We start from the raw sequence: 6,786 nt of genomic DNA on the forward strand, positions 1-6,786 counted from the left end.
AATATCATTAGAATTCATAAAAATCTAATTCTCACTACATCATTTTGTATCTTAAGCTAAAAAGGCTTGTTTTATACATAAATAAAATCATTTTATACATGATAAGTGTCAATTTCAAATGGAAAATTTACTTATTTTTGACATTTATCATTATCCCAACTATAAGGTTAGATTAATACTACCAAATGTTTATAATTTTTTGAATATCAATATTTTTTACATAATAAAAATTTGGTGTGTTATTTTTGGTGTGGTGATTAACAAGTGGTTCTTCCGATGTCGTTTGGTGTAACTACTTCAAATGGTGCGGTGAACAAGATGTTGATGAAAGAGATGCTATCATCATTAGGCAAAAGAGGAAGATAAATGATATGGATAATTCACTTAGGGTTTCTAAGAAAAGGATGCAATTAGTAGTAGGATTCAATTGCATTATGATTGTATTTAACATAATGTTGTTCTCTATAATATTGTGTAAAGTTGAGGTATTTAGGTTTGCATTATATTTAGGTTTGCATAATATTTGTGTAAATTCTATTTTGTAATGTTTCGAAATGAAGAAATGAATGAGTGTTTTTGTTATGCTCATATTAGTCCCAAATACTATAAAAAATTGTGAATGTAGTCTTGACAAATGTCCACATCACCAAAATTTAAATTTACAAAGATTGGATAAAATTCAGGAGATTGAATTCATTGTTCTTATGCTTTACACAAAACCTGGGTATTTATATGTAATATGATTACATAAGACCAAACAACTTGCACAACACGACAATTTGATTAATGGTTGGCAAATGCAAACCAAGTCAACATCCTAAATTTAGGAAATGTTTGGCAATAGTGTATTTCACCACAACGTAGATACCACAAATTGGTCAATACAAAAGAAAAAACATTAATCTTCACCAACTAAGTTTGTCAAAAAGTACAACACATAGGCCAAAATCACAAAACATAAACATAATCATGGACATGGCCTCCTAATTTACAATTTCAGTCTCCTCGTGGTTGTTGATGGCTATGACTTCTGAGGAGGTTTGTATGGTGCTGCTACTTGACTTTCATCCAATGGTTTTGGTGTCTGACTGGATTGATGAACTTCATCCAGTGGATCTAGTGCCCGAGTTTGTTGTTTATAAAATGGTGACCTTCATCCAATGGTGGTTGAGTTGTTGTTAGTGGTGGTTGTGTTTCTTGTGAGGATTGTTGCGTTGTTGATGATGGTAGGTCAATAGGGTCTTTAAGTTCCTGAGTTAGTTTTACTGCAATATCTAGTTTCTAAGGTTGAAGTGGATAATTATTCGTGTTATGCCTAACTATATGACATATGCTACACTTTTTTTTTTGTGACCTCCTTTACTCTTTTGGCTGTCATCCCTCCTTAACTCCCATTCTTCCAACCTTATTTTTTTTTTGGGTCTTCCTGGTAATCTTCTTTGAATGAGTATTTAAAGAATGAAGACCATTTAAATAGTGAAAAAACCTAAAACAATCCATGTACCTTTTGTTGATCAAACATAAATGTCAATGTCCCACATACTTAACCACCCCTAAGGTCATCAATCAATTAGTCTAAAAACCATGTCTATATTTCTTTGTTTTCCACTATGAGGTTTACTGCAACCTCATTCCAAAAAATAATTGCTTGCTTCTTATATAACTTTAACGCCTCATTTGAAAAGTTGGTTTAATCCTACATTCATTCACCTTTCTATTGAAATTGTTGGTGATTAGGTTTGCATCTCTTCACGCACGTGATGTGACTGTGTTGCTTTACTGTGTTTGCGTTGTTTGCTTCACATTAAAAAGGTAATTTTTTTCTTGCTTCACTATGTTGCTTGTTTCAACGCATTGCTTGCTTCACACCAAATGAAATTAAAAAACTAAAACAAATATTGCATGAATAGAAAAGTAGGGTTTGCAGTTACTGAAATCGTGGGATGAATGAATATGGTAAGTATTGCATGAATATAATATCATGTATGGTTCATGTATTATTTTATTAGTTTTTAAGGAAAAGTGACGCCTTTTACATTGTAGCTTTTTACGTTCCACTCAATAAAACTATGTATTATTTTATTAGTTTTTGAAAAATTTTAGTTCCATGTTCCTTATAATGTGGTTTTTTCACTTACAAAGTGCTTTCCATGTTTTCACCACCAATCCAATTTTTATTGATATTTCTTTATCTCTATTTTCTAAAAATTCATGAAAATATTTTAAGAAAAAAGTTGTAGTTTTTTAATTGTTTTATCTCACCTTTTGCCTACAAAAAGATGTGGTTTTTAATTGTTTTGTCTCTCAATTGTAGGATTTTCTAATTATACTAATTCTCACTTCATCTCAATTGTGACCAACATCAATATCAATTCAAGAAACTTGTACTTTTATTTATATGGATGATCAACAAGAACAAGAACAATTTGAAGAACCAAATGTGGGCGAATCAAATCTAAATGAGCAAAATGATATTCCTATTAATTCAACTCCAAGGGAAACAAAAAGCTCAACTCCAACTGTGAATTCAAGAAAGTTAATATTAGATGTTTGGAATCATTTTAAGAGACAAAAAATAGATGGAAATTGGAAAGTTGTGTGCAACTATTGTAAGAAAAAGCTTTTGGGTGATGGAAGGCAAGGTACATCACATTTGCGAAATCATTTCAAGACTTGTAAGCTTCGAACAACACGAGACATCAAACAAGAATTTTTAAAAACTAGGAAAGTAGAGAATGAAACTGTGATTATTGGGAATTATGTGTTTAATCAACAAACAACTAGGCATGCACTCCGAAAGATGATAATCCTACATGAGTATCTAATGTCAATGGTTGATAACATTGGTTTTAAAGAGTTTTGTTGTGCTCTACAACCTTTATTCAAGGTGCTTTCTCGGAACTCTATAAAAAATGATATTATGAAGGAGTATAATGAAGAAAAAGAGAAAATAAAGTTACTACTGTCAAGGATTCAAAGTCAAGTTGTAATTACAACTGACATGTGGACTGCTAGTAATCAAAATAAAGGATACATGACTATAACAACTCACTTTATTGATGATTTATGGAGGCTACAAAGTTGACTTGTGAGGTAATAACACTATAATACTAATATTACATTAACTTTGCTTTCTTGACTACATTATTAAAATTTGGTCTTTCAAATTAGGTTTATGTATATGCCTGCTCCTCATACTAGTCAAGTTCTTGCTGAAGTGTTGGTTTAATGTTTAATGGATTGGAATATAGATAGAAAGATTTATACTTTGACCGTTTATAATTGCACTACAAATGATGCTATGATTGAACACATTTTAGATAAGATTTCTCCTAGGTCTCTTATTTTGGGTGGCCAATTGTTTCACATGCGATGTACACATTGATGAGTCATCATTTTCTCCATTCCACTAGCCTTTGTGTACCCATTTGATAGTTGTTCAGTGCTTAATTGTTCATCTTTAGTGTGTTTTCATCTGTTAGGCTTTATTGGACCAGTATTTCGAATTTGGGTTAATTTCACATTATTTGGCCTAATTTTCGTTTTTAATTATTTTTAGGTATTTGGGTGTAGCAATTTTGGAGCTTGGACATTAATATTCAGTTGAAGAGAGTTGCCACATCATTTCCACATCATTTCCACGTCATTTCCATGTCATTTAAGTGAATGGGCCAAATTTGAGGCCCAGTAGAGCATTTTTGTAATTCTGAGTGGTAGAGTGACATTTTTGTAAATACTAGTGGCAAGGTTGATTTGACCACGCGAATGGGAGGTCTCTTAGCTCATGCAGCCGCACCATCATCTTATCCACTCTCCATTTTAGGTTTTTCAAGCTTTGGAAGGTGACCATGGAGGCACAAGCTGATTTTTCACATTTTCCACTCGTTTTTGACATTTTATGAGTCATTAAAGCTTGTATTGCTTAATTGCATGTTGAATTCGTGGTTCACCTCTCATTAGTTGTTTAACACCGAGTTCATGAGTTAATAACGAAAACAATTCATTTTCAATTTGTGATGGGTGAAATTTCATTCGAGCAAGGAATCACTACTATCTTTGAGGCTGTTTAATCAAAAATTGCAATTACGTTTTATTGTTGTGCTGAATTTCTGAATCTGCAACCTCCCCTTTGTTGGTGTTGTGTTGAATTTGGGAATTGAAGCTTTGAACAAAAATATTGGTCGTTGGGAGACGACGTGGTTCAACTTTCGCATACTGCATTTTATCTTATTTAATTTGGTGGGGTACGACCTCTATCAAATTTGGCGCTGTTGTCGGGGACAAATAGTTTTGTTCGAAGTAAAATTTTTAGTGTGTTTGTGTTTGTGTTTGTGTGTTGGTGTTTTGGTGTGTTTGTAGTTCAAGTGTGGTTGAGTTGGTATATGTTCATTGTGATAGTGTTTCTGTGTGTTTTCGTGTAGTGTGCGTGTTGTTTGTGTAGTAGAGTGAATAGTGTCGCGACGCATAAATAGTGTCAATTCTAGAGTAGTGAATAAAGTTTAATAGTGTCTGATTCTAGCATTTAACTTGATTCTGGCATTTAACTTATGGATTTTTGTTCTGGTAGCTACGGTGCTTGTTTTGACTTGAAATTTTGCCCCCCATTTCTAAGACATTGAACTTGATGGGAAAAATGGCTGGAGTAGTTGGTATGATCTGATTTAAGAGATTCAAAAAAATTTTGGACTGATTTTTAGTCAAACTTTAGAGGACCATAACTTTTGCTCTGGTTATCAAAATCAACATTATTTTATATGCATTTGGGGTGAAATTTAATTTCCTACCTTGTTTAATCCTACTGCACCGGTTATCAAACTCAGATTCTCCAGAAAATGCCATTTTCTATTGTTCAGCAATTGTTTTTGTGATTTTTTTCATTTTTTCCACTTTTGAAAATATTTTAAAAATAATTTTACTTTGAGTTTTGAGCTAATTTTTTTGTGGTACTTTTTGAGAACTCAATGGACAATCCTACCAATTTTCAAGTCATTTGGAGTTTGTTTGAGTATATTTGTAGTTATACCCTATGTTATGCCAATACCAATAGAATTAATGTATTTTGGTGCATGACCAGGGGAAACCCAAGTGAATTACGACCCATTGACCCTGCGATTGATAGGAACTTCCACAAAGGACGTAGGCATCTTAGGAATTCATCTTTGCATGTTGATTATTCTGTGACTTTTCCTGATTCTTCTAATTCTCCTCATACTCCTGACACTCCTCATTTCTTGCATTCAGAGCATACTGTTTATTCTGAGCATTCTGATTTTAATACTGATAATATGACTCAACCTCCTCCACCTCATGAGAGGACAATGAGTGAGCTCACTGCACTAGAGTTCACTTATGACAGTTTCTGCATTCAATATCCTGAGGAGGAAGTTCCGTATGTGTTAAAAATTGGATTAATACACTTGTTGCCAAAGTTTCATGGCTTTGCAGGTGAGGACCCGTGCAAACACTTGAAACAGTTTCATGTCATGTGTTCCACCATGAAGCTTGCAGATGTTCAAGAAGACCATGTCTACTTGAAGGCCTTTCCTCATTCCTTGGAGGGCAATGCAAAAGACTGGTTGTACTACCTTGCACCCAGGTCCATCACAAGCTGGGATGACTTAAAGAGATTGTTCCTTGCCAAATTCTTCCTTGCTTCAAGGACAACAGCGATAAGGAAGGAAATTTCTGGCATCAAGCAACAATCTAGGGAGACCCTCTATGAGTACTGGGAGAGGTTCAAGAATCTTTGTTCAAGTTGCCCCCACCATCAAATCTCTGAACATCTCCTTCTACAATATTTTTATGAAGTCTTGCACCACATGGATAGAAACATGATTGATGTCGCAAGTGGTGGTGCTCTTGGTAACATGACCCATGCTGCAGCCAGGCAACTAATCGAGAACATGGCATCCAATTCTCAACAATTTGGCACAAAGAGTGATGCCATAGTTGTTAGAGGATTTCATGATGTAGGGGCAGCTGAATACACCAAGAAGTTGGAGAGTAAGATTGATGCTCTTACCACACTGGTCAACCAACTTGCTTCCAATCAGAGAGCTCCAGCTGCAAGAGTTTGTGGCCTTTGTACATCTGTGGATTATTTTATAGACTTTTGCCCAACATTGCAACAACAAGCTGCTTCTTCTTCTACACCAATTGATACTCCTCAGGTGTATGCATCTAATATTTTCAACAACAATAAGCCCCAACACCAGCAACAAAACCATGATTTATCAACAAATAGATACAATCCAGGATGCAGGAATCACCCTAATCTGAGATGGGGAAACCAGGGCAATCAACCGCAGCAAAACCAACAGTTTCAAAACATGCAACAACCTCCTCAATATAGAGTTACACCTACACAAGTTGCTCATGTTCCACCTGTACTCACACCAGTTCCAGCTCCTGTTGCACCTGCACCTTCTTCTTCTACTTCATTGGAAGAGTTGGTCAGAATGATGACACTATAGAATACGTAATTCCAGCAGGAGACTAGAGCCTCAATCCAGAGTTTGACAAATCAAATGGGGCAGATGGCTATGCAAATTAATCAAGCACAGGCTTAAAATTCTGATAAGTTGCCATCACAAATGGTGGAGAATCCGAGAAATGTGAGTGCCATCACATTGAGATCTGGGAAGAACATTGAAGTTCCCATTATTGAGCCTACACCTCAAAAGGAAGTTGAACATCTTGCTACACATCAGAGAAAGCATGATGATGCTCATGTAACCGGTTCTTCCACATTTGCTGCACCTTCAACACCTCTTCCCTTTCCCCTGA

The 6,786-nt window shown here is 35.0% G+C and overlaps 1 long non-coding RNA gene across 1 annotated transcript; it reads left to right on the forward strand.

The window, feature by feature from the left end:
• The first annotated feature begins 2,321 nt into the window (after positions 1-2,321).
• Positions 2,322-4,010, forward strand: LOC114195927. Its single transcript, XR_003606601.1, has 2 exons — positions 2,322-3,093; positions 3,560-4,010. It is a non-coding gene; the product is annotated as an uncharacterized LOC114195927 (long non-coding RNA).
• Positions 4,011-6,786: the final 2,776 nt, after the last annotated feature.

The sequence above is a fragment of the Vigna unguiculata genome, chromosome 9 (genome assembly GCF_004118075.2).
Source record: "Vigna unguiculata cultivar IT97K-499-35 chromosome 9, ASM411807v1, whole genome shotgun sequence".
Lineage (NCBI taxonomy): Eukaryota > Viridiplantae > Streptophyta > Magnoliopsida > Fabales > Fabaceae > Vigna > Vigna unguiculata.